The sequence below is a fragment of the Leptodactylus fuscus genome, chromosome 11 (assembly GCF_031893055.1).
Source record: "Leptodactylus fuscus isolate aLepFus1 chromosome 11, aLepFus1.hap2, whole genome shotgun sequence".
NCBI lineage: Eukaryota > Metazoa > Chordata > Amphibia > Anura > Leptodactylidae > Leptodactylus > Leptodactylus fuscus.
In genome coordinates, this window is record NC_134275.1 from 39,228,214 (window position 1) to 39,239,213 (window position 11,000).

Here is an 11,000-nt window from a genome sequence, read left to right on the forward strand (position 1 = left end):
CAAACGCTGCTATCATTATACTCGGGGGTCTTTTTAGTATAATGATCGGAGACCCAGGGGAGGGGAGGAAACATAAAAAAAACCTGTTACTTACCTCTCCTGCTCTCTGGATGTCTGTGGCACTGTTTGATGACGTCCCAGATGTCACGTGAGTCAGGCCTGCGTCATTATGCGTAACAGCGCAAACCTGGCTCACATGACGTCTGTACCAACATTGAAGATGTCTGAAATCAGCAGGGAGTGTGCCAGAGCCAGGGAGAAATAAGTAACGTTTTTTTTTTTAAGTTTGTATCCTCCCCGGGTCTCTGATCATTATACTCTGGGGTCTTAAAAGATCCCAGAGTATAATAATTGTTCATGAGTGGTCCACAGTAGGGCATAATACTATGTGAAGGGGCCACTATGGGGTATAATATTGTGTGCAGGGGCCACTATGGGGTATAATATTGTGTGCAGGGGCCACTATGGGGTATAATACTGTGTGCAAGAGCTACTATGAGGCATAATACTGTGTGTGCAGGGGCCCACTACAGGGCATAACAGTGTGCAGAAATGCGGTGTGTACTGGGGAAGGGGGCGCATGTCAAATGTTTGTCTTGGGGCCCAGCCATTTCTAGTTTCGTTACGCCACTGTTTTATAGGTTGATTAAGACGCTGTATACTTTCTATCTGTATATATTAAAGTGAATGTAGTGTCCTGGGTCCCCACTTTGGCTCACGGGTCCCCCGGGTTATTAACCTGTTCACCTGTAGGCAAGTACGAGCCTGCATGCATCACAGGCCGCCTGGACTGTATGATAATGGCTCTGATCTACACTGATACATTGTAACAAACTCTGCAGCACAAACCTCCTGGACTCAGGGCTGATAGAAGTTCTTTTTTGTAACAATAATATTTCTCCAGATCTCCTGACACTTTGCAGATGTAGCTGAGCTGGGGGCGTCCTGCTGGTTACTTCCTCCTACTTTCATCATATTGTAGAACTTGCAAGTGTCCTGAAAGTGGGTTAAAGGGGCTCTATTAGCAAAATTTTGCTGTATGAGCCCCACATATGTGTGAATAGCCTTTAAAAAGGTATTCAGGCACCGCTAATCTTATTTTAAACCCCCGTCCCGTTTTAAAATAAAACTATAAAAACATATATGTAAATCATACCTTTGCATGCACGGGGGGCGGTCCTGCACGATATGACATCATCTTCTGGAAAACCTACCTCTTCTTTCTTCTTCTTTTGGCGACGCCCTCCGGTCCTGGCTCTTCCCCGGCTTCACCTTCTTAAGGCGGTTCAAATCCGAATGGTTGAAATCCGGCGCGTGCGCAGTAGCGCTCCCTCCGGAGCTACTGAAGCATAAAGATCTGGAGGTCAGAAAGATAGATAAGACTGCAAGATGCAGAATCCAACAGTTTGTTATTGTTGCTTTGCCACTTTTTGGCACCGTACTCCAGATTATGTGGAGCCCAGACCAGTGTGTACCAAATTATGTACATAGCCAATACGTGTGGAGGCCGCACACAGGTGCTGGAAAACTTCATGGTTGCTGGTTCTACGAGGGGATGATCACCTCCCCACTGGGACATCATTCACACATACAGAAATATAGAACCGCACTCCAAACGCAATTATGCTTCAAACAATCTTACTATATTAATACAACGTTTCGGGTAAAAAAAAAACCCTTTATCAGGCATATAGGAGTATGAGAAAAATGAATAGATTAGCTGTAATAAGGTCCAAACACCCACCATGGTAGGACAGATTTCATATCTGCAGACGAGAAGAGGAAACTCTACATCCTACTGGGAGAAGAAGAGGCCACTGTGGAGATCGCTGGCCAATACGTGTCCAGCGGTCACCAAATAAGAGGAAGATGAGACTCCACGGACTGTTATATTTATCCCAATACACCCGCCCCACCCCCACCTCCCCATATAGTGGTCAGCAACGAAGAGGAAGATGAGACTACACGGACTGCTATACCCCAAACCAACTGCCCCACCCCACCTCCCCATATAGCGGTCACCAACTAAGAGGAAGATGAGACTCCATGGACTGTTATAACCCAAACAACCCACCCCCCCATACCCAATCGAATCCAATCCCCCCCCCCCACCTTACTAGCTTTGGCAATGCCAAATATCTATTCAGACGTGCCAATAAAGCTTTTTTGATTTGATTTGACTGGTGAACCAATTATGACATTGCCGCTGGGTCAGAACGGACGCTATTGTGGCAAAGAACAGCGCACATCTGCCCTATGTGGGGTGTTTGGATCTTATTACAGCTAATCTATTCATTTTTCTCATACTCCTATATGCCTGATAACGGGTTGTTTGAAGCATAACTGTGTTTGGAGTGCGATTCTATATTTCCCAATTTGTGAATAACATCCCAGATTATGTACAGTCTGGACCTCTGTGCACCATTTTATATAGAGCCCAGATTTCTCTGCATCGGGTAAAGGTGCTCCAATAGTATAGAACTATATGCAAATCTAGTCTCCTGGATGGAATTAGGAGAACAGAGTGCACTCTGTACACCACCCTATAGAGGGCAGCATCCTTAAACATCATGAACGACTCAGTTATAAAGTCTTTTAATCATAATGTGGATTTAATTGCTAAATCAGTATTTCTGTCCCAAAAGGAACAGATTCCCAACTATGGACAGCGCTGTTTCGGCCTATTGGGCCATCCTCAGCATAGTGTAGGGATACTGATTTAGCATGGTGAGAGACTATAGACCAGGGTATGGGGGCACTCGTCCACATTATGGAGAGTGTTCGCCTACATAGGCAGTACGGAGACTTACAAGTCATTCCTGCTCCGCTAGGGATTATGGGTAAAAAATATGCAAATCTAGTCTCCTGGATGGAATTAGGAGAACAGAGTGCACTCTGTACACCACCCTATAGAGGGCAGCATCCTTAAACATCATGAACGACTCAGTTATAAAGTCTTTTAATCATAATGTGGAACACTCTCCATAATGTGGACGAGTGCCCCCATACCATAGAACTATAAGAATAGCAGTGCAATACGACAAGTTCACCACTAGGTGGTAGTATAGTATGAGGAATAGATATAGCAGACCTGTGTGAGCTATAAGAATGTTATCAGTAGATGGTCTGAGCTGAATTTCTGCTTCCCCCTGTGGTAGTCAGCACTCTGCAGCAGACAATGGGCTGCTTCTCTTCTCTCTTTGCTGATGGGGGGATGAGGTACTGCTGTTAACTCTTTCACTATCTATGGTGACTTTGCCGAAAAAGCGAAAATTCCACACAGATCAATGAATAAAATATGTAATTTTTTTGAAAAAGTATAAAAAAATTTGCCAAAAACATATACATAGGGACAGATATATTTATCCACTTAAATGGTAGGAGATGGTAAAGAAATTTACAGAAAAATAAATAATGATAGGGAATTTGGTGTAGTTCAATGTGAGTGTGCAAATAGTCAATGGGTAAGCATATAATGATTACAGAGGAACAAATAAGGTCATTTTATTATGTACATGATATGAAGACCCAAAGGAGTAACAAGACACGGTGCAAAAATAGTAAGGAAAACCCTATAAACCAAATCAAAGCGGAAAAGCTGCCTTACTACTTGCAACGCGCCCCATATGGTAAGGAAGCTTTTACACTTTGATGTGGTTTTTATTGACCCCCTATAGGTGGTGATTCTTTACTCCCTATAATGGGATCACCTGATTTGTATAGAAGAGATCTAGTCTTGAGATCTTACCCTTCTGAAGAGCAGTAAAGCTCCTCATTACTAACCCCGAGATCCAGTGGCTGCTTTTCCGACAAATTTTTTACACCAAAGGGAGTTTGTCACCGGAACCAGCATTTCAACTCAGTCCCACAGATAGGTAGGTTAGGTTCACCTGCGGTATCGGACTGAAGGGCTCAGGGCCCACCAGAGGATCTTGTTCTGGGAGCCCATCCAGAAGCTTGCTGCCAATAGCCTACACCACGGCTCCTTCACTTCACATCCTGCATATGTACTGACTCTCTGGTGTTACTGAGTATTTTCCCAGTATAGTCATCCTCATAGGGAGTACTGTGCAGGCCCCAATAGCTCCATTACTGGTTGATATATAGTGAAACGATGCTGCAGTGGAGCTCTACACGTATGTGCATGATAATAGTGAGGGAGCTGTGCAAGATCTGCCCCCCACCCCACAGTATAATGCCCAGCATGGTTTATAATAGTCCACAGTGCCCTCCATAGCACAAAATGCTCCCCTGAGCCTCCCCTCTCCCCCACAGTGGCCCCACATGGTATATAATACTCCACAATCACCCCCAGACCATTCCAGGTGAAAGTGGCCCCATTTTATAGGCAGGTTCAGGGCATTTAGGAGGAGTCAATACTGGCAGGGCCAGCACAAGTAGCTGCTCCATGTAAAGCAGTCCTGTGTAAAGTCATTTTGCACAGGATTGCTTTACGTGGAGGAAGAGGCAGCAGTCCTATGTCAGTTACTATGTCAGACAAACTGAAACTTACACAGGACTGCTGCCTCTCCCTCCATGTAAAGCAGACATTACTGTTACACAGGGCTGTCTACTTTATATGTAAAGGCAGCAGTCCTATGTAAGTAAAGTTACAGGCAGTGGGGTTAGCATCATACTCACACTGTCCCCTTCATTTAGAGGCTCTTAGAATTTGGACAAACTTCAGAGGGGCTGGGGGCAGATGTAACATAAAAAAAGAAAAAAACATTCCCTGGTGATTTGGTGTCCGCTGCTGCAGCTTGTTCGGTCGTGCCCTGTGCTTCAGTCCTAGACTGAATGGACTTCCAAACCCCATTAACCTTTTGGCGACTTAGCTATAATTAAAACCCCCTAATATAACCATCTTTGAATAATAAAGACAGAGACCTTAAATATGGGTAAACGTGGGGTTGGCCACAGTTTATTGGCCAGCAAATAGTTTAACAATTAACCAAAAACACATAAGGCCATGCTCAAATCCCTCTTCATGAAGATGTTGATGCTCCCGCCAGAATGTCCCGCTGGGGATCAGCAGGCATGAAGGACCTCGATTTTCCTCCATCTATGGGCATGGACTCCCACCAATAAGTGAGGAACCTGAAAAAGAAACAAAAGAAAAAACCCGAGAAAGAGGAAAAAACACCAGGGGAGATGAGCCCATTAAAAGGGCAGGGTGGGTGGGTGTTCCACACATAGGATGCTGAGGGTAAGACACTGGCCTACGGCCCCTCACAGTATTGTATACTCCAGCTCCCCCTCCCCATTTTTGTTTACAAACGTCACCAATTTTAAATGATAACAGCGTCTCCATGTGACCTTCAGCCAATGGCCCTCTCCTTGGGCAGTTCAGGGCCTTGCAGGAACCCAAGCATCCCGCGTGACCGCTGAGGCCAATCATCAGCCTCAGTAGTTGCTGGAGAGGGACCAGTGACATATGAAAGTGACATCACTGGTCCTTCTCCAGCAACCACTGAGGCAAATTGGCTTCAGTGGTGAAGTGGGGTGCAGAGGGTATGAGGCACAGTGACCAAACTGGCTGCAGTCAGACACTGGAGAGCTGAGTATGTTTTTCTTTTTTTAATATCACACCTCTTTAAGAAGAATATCTCATAGTGCACATAGTATAATGTCCAATAGTGGCCCCTCCTCACAGTAAAATGTCCCATAGTGGCCCCTTCACAAAGTATAATGTCCCATAGTGGTCCTCACACAGTATAATGTCCCATAGTAGCCCTGACTCAGTATAATGTCCCATAGTAACCCTGACACAGTATAATGTCCCATAGTGGCCCCTTCACGCAGAATAATGTCCCATAGTGGTCCCTACACACTATAATGTCCCATAGTTGTCCCTGCACACAGTATAATGTCTTATAGTGGCCATACAGTTTTGTTTACAAATTTTATCACCCAGGATCCATTGTTATACTTTGGGGTCTTTTCAGACCCCAGAGAATAATAATTGGAGATCCTGGAGAGGTAATTAAACATAACAAACAGTATTACTCAATCATCCTATGCTACAGCGCCAATCTTCCAGCTTCTTTACAAATGACACCACAGACAGCAGCACCAAATCAGAGATGACATGTGTTAGGTCAGCGTCACTTTGCATCATGATCTTGGCTCTATATTTGGGTTTGTGCTTTTGCTGCAAAAAAAGATATCCACTTACTGATCACACATGCTTATGATCAGACAAAACAGTAGACATTTTGAAACTCCTGCTTACCACCAATGGTTGTGTTGGACTTCTGATTTCATGTAGTGAGGCCAATTGGTATCTTCTGTTGATAGTTCTGATAAGTTGTTACTCTGAAATGGAAAAATTAAAGAACCGGTCTCCTCCACCCCTTAATGGCCGCCAGTCTGCACCTTTTCCCCTCAGCTATGACAACTCTGTCATGGACAAGAGGAAATACTATCACTGGTAAGGTTTTCTATTTTAATGCCTATAGAGAAAGTATAACTCAACATATAGCATTAAAACTATCATAGGCATATTGTATTCTGGCCTTAATAGCTGACCATCACGCACCTCTTGATTTTCACCATTTCAAGACAGCATCCATCACAAGGTGGCACTATCATGAATTTGACGAAATACACTTATCAGTCAATTACACATGCGTATGAAGTGACTGCAGATGTTCTACTTACTGCCACTGCCAAAGCTGATCTTTTTGTTTCAGATGTAGTCATTTCCATCAGTAGCCTCCGTTCAAAGTTCTGCACTGTTTCTATAAAGAAAAAAAAAAGAAAAAAACGGCCTCCTCCACCCCTTAATAGCCGTCCAGACCGCACCTTTTCCCCTCACCTATGACAACACTGTCATAGACAAGAGGAAATCTGAATACCGGTAAATTTAAATTTTTAATGACTATATAGAGAGTATACCTCAACATATAGCATTAAAACTGTCATAGACATGTATTCTGGCCTCAAAAGCCAACCATCTTGATTTTCACCAACCCAAGACAGCATCACAAGGTGACGTTATCAAGAATTTGCGGAAATTCACTTACCGGTCAACTACACATGCCTATGATTACATGGGAGAGCCGGTGTTATGGCTCTCCTACTTACCTCCGTCGGCTATGCTGGTCTTCTAGCCCGGGCCGAAGCACTCTTCATTGACAGGAGTCTTCACTGTCAACCACATCCTCTTCTTGAAGGTCTTTGTCTTCTGTCCAGTGCCAAATGCAGGTGTCCATTCCGGAGGGTCTGTTCTTCAGTCTGTCCGCTGGTCTTCTTCCAGGAGCTTAGAGGACATTTTATTCTGGTGACGTGAGAGCAGGTGGCACTATCATGAATTTGAGGAAATACACTTATCAGTCATTTACACATGCTTATGAAGTGACTGCAGATGTTCTACTTACTGCCACTGCCAAAGCTGATCTTTTTGTTTCAGATGTAGTCATTTCCATCAGTAGCCTCCGTTCAGAGTTCTGCGCTGTTTCTGTAAAGAAAAAAAAAAGAAAAAACGGCCTCCTCCACCCCTTAATAGCCGTCCAGACCGCACCTTTTCCCCTCATCTATGACAACACTGTCATGGACAAGAGGAAATCTGAATACCGGTAAGATTTTCAATTTTAATGACTATATAGAGAGTATAACTCAACATATAGCATTAAATCTGTCATAGGCATGGATTCTGGCCTCAAAAGCCAACCATCTTGATTTTCACCAACCCAAGACAGCATCACAAGGTGACGTTATCAAGAATTTGCGGAAATTCACTTACCGGTCAACTACACATGCCTATGATTACATGGGAGAACCGGTGTTATGGCTCTCCTACTTACCTCCGTCGGCTATGCTGGTCTTCTAGCCCGGGCTGAAGCAATCTTCATTGACAGGAGTCTTCACTGTCAACCACATCCTCTTCTTGAAGGTCTTTGTCTTCTGTCCAGTGCCAAATGCAGGTGTCCATTCAGGAGGGTCTGTTCTTCAGTCTGTCCGATGGTCTTCTTCCAGGAGCTTAGAGGACATTTTGCTCTGGTGACGTAACAGCAGGTGTCTCGCAGAGGGTTTAACTGGTGTTGAATGAAAACCCTCTGAATATGGCCTGATCTTTAGGTGGTATAGGTCCTTTTCTGGCCTCCGCTGCCTCCATTCTGCCCAGGTGGAAACGTCTGGCACGGTGATGAGGTACAGATGGTACAGGGATGTGAGGTGGAGGCATCCGGAGCGCTTCCACAGAGACCCAATCAATATGCTTGAAGAACCGATGGCTACGGATGGAACCATTCACTCCTAAGCGCTTGGCGGGATCTCTCAGGAGGAGCTGAAAATGAGAAATGTCATTATGAGTGACTACTCTCTCTTCGAAATTTCCACTGTGTGCTCCCTTGCCCACTTATTCTTTACTTGTTATACTAATACACTGTTTTTTTGTTTTGTTCTACATAGCATTAGTTGGGGTTTTCGCCCCGACTTCTTGTTTACAGACAAGGCCTGCACGTCTCTGCGCCTTTTGTCTGCTCGCACTGGTTTTCCTGTATTTCTTTATATCTAAAAATCTTTAATAAACTTTGATTAGACATAAATGAGTGACTACAAACATTTTACACAAGAATCCATACAATGTTATTGTATAATACAGTAGTGTCTTATCATTGTGACATACTGACCTGTGTGACGATGTCTTCAGCGCCGGAGGGTATTGCTGTATACAGTGTAGGATGGTATGTATACTTACCGGTTAGCATTACATTTAAGATGACACCAAATGCATACCAGTCCACTCCGGCGCCATACTCCTCGTCTGCCATCATCTGCCAATAAAGGAGAAAACAGTTAATGCACGACTTATACCATGGAGACAACATTGTAGGTCTAAGGCCTGAACATCAGATCTCCTCTCAGCCAGGTTACTGTACAGACAGGAGTTTTGGGTGACATGTCCCTGGACTAGTATTGTCTGTGTTCCAAACCTCTCCTATTCTGTGTGATTCAAAATCATGTCAGTGAAAATGTTGAAAACTGTTTCTCACCTCAGGAGCGATGTAGCCATCGGTTCCAGCATATTCGGTGGCTGTGCGGTCTTCAAACATGTTCTCAAGCGCGAGACCGAAATCTGTGATCTTCAAATGGCCCGACTCAGCCACCAGGATGTTCTCGGGCTTGAGGTCTCTGTGGATGACGCCGTTCTGGTGGAGGAACTGGATGCCACTCACGAGCTCGGCAGCATAGAATCTGGCGCTGGAGATGTCAAGTGGCCCCTTCAGCTGCAGGAGTTGGTGGAAGTCTCCGCAGCTGATGTAATCCAGTCCTAGGAGAACATGCATCTGTAACATAGAACACACAAGACAGAAAGAAGAAGACACAGTTACCAAAACCGTCATGGGATGCAATGAAGGGACAGAGCGAGCCAACTCTCTCTCTCTCTCTCTCTCTCTCTCTGTCCAACCACTCAGATGCCACTGTGGCATATGAGAGGTTAAACATCCTGATTCTCAGGTGTAGGATCTTCAGTCATGGAAGATACAAGTAGGTGTGATCTATATAACACCAGCACCATGTGTGTCTATGCTACTGTGTCTGGTAATACAGCTCAGCTCAATGCTTTAGAATCAGATGAGCTGCAGCACCAGACCGGCTGATCACACATGGCCGGTCATTCAGGTATGTACAGCATAACTCCTAACCATCCCTGATCCGGCAGGACAATCACAATTTTACACTGCTGTCCCGCCGTTCCGGGGCAATTAAACTGAAGGCAGATGAATGGGGCAATTAAACTTAGGGCAGATGAAGGGGACAAACTGGGAGCAGGTAAAGGGGGACATTAAGCTGGTGGCAGATGAAGGGGGGCATTAAACTGGTGGTAGATGTAGGGGAGCAATAAAACTGGGGTCAGGTGAAGGGGGCATTAAGCTGGTGACAGATAAAGGGGGGATATAAAACTGGGGGGGCAGATGGAGGGTGAGAATGGGTGGAGTGAATGTAGAAGTGAGTGCAGCTAAATTTGCTACGGTGCGCATGGGGCACCGCACATTTTATCCCTCTATCTGTCCTTTGAAAATTGGGAGGTACGTGTACAGTATTGTAGTGAGAGGGTTGGGTGACTACCCACTGGTTCTGCTGCTTGGATTACCTGTAGGGACATAATATAGAAGTAGTTTCTACCTTACCTTGGTCTGAAAAGCAAAATTCAGGTGGACTATAAAGGGGTTACCAGACGCTAGCTGTAGAACTCTGTGTTCCACCCACACATCCGCCTCATTGCCAGTGGACAGGAGGGATCTTTTGCTGACGATCTTCACAGCGTATTTCTGATGGTTCGATGCGTCCTCGGCCAGCACCACTTTACCAAAATTTCCTTTCCCGAGCACTTGATGGAAAATGAGTCTGAGTCGTATGGAGAGTGTGCTTCTAGGGAAGGTTGGCTGCACACCGCTGTCCTCTGTCAGAAGGAAAATAATAGGAAACATGAGAAGACATTAAAAGGGATATTTATATCTATTTATGTGATTTATAACATATTCGATTCTTTCTTCAGCCATAAGATTCTCGACATAGATTGATTTTCTAGCAGCCATGACCATGCAAAGAGATTTTTAAAGGGATTCTACCACTAAAACAACTTTTTTTCTATTTACCACGTCGGAATAGCCTTAAGAAAGGCTATTCGTCTCCTACCTTGCTTAGTCGCCTCTGGCCCGCCGTTTCGTAGAAATACCATTTTTTACCGGTATGCAATTGAGTTCTCTCGCAGCAATGGGGGCGGGCCCCAATGCTCAAACAGCAATGGGGTTGTCCCCACTGCTGCCAGAGAGCTCTCTCCAGTGACGACTCCATCTTCAACAGCAGCTGTGTCGTCTTCCGGCTGGGGGTCACACTCCACTCTTGCGCACATGTGCAGTACGTACGCATGCACATGGAGCGTACTGCGCATGCGCGCAAGAGCGGAGTGTGACCCCCAGCCGCAAGAAGACGCGGTTGCTGATGAAGATGGAGGCGTCGCTGGAGAGAGTTCTCTAGCAGCACTGGGGACG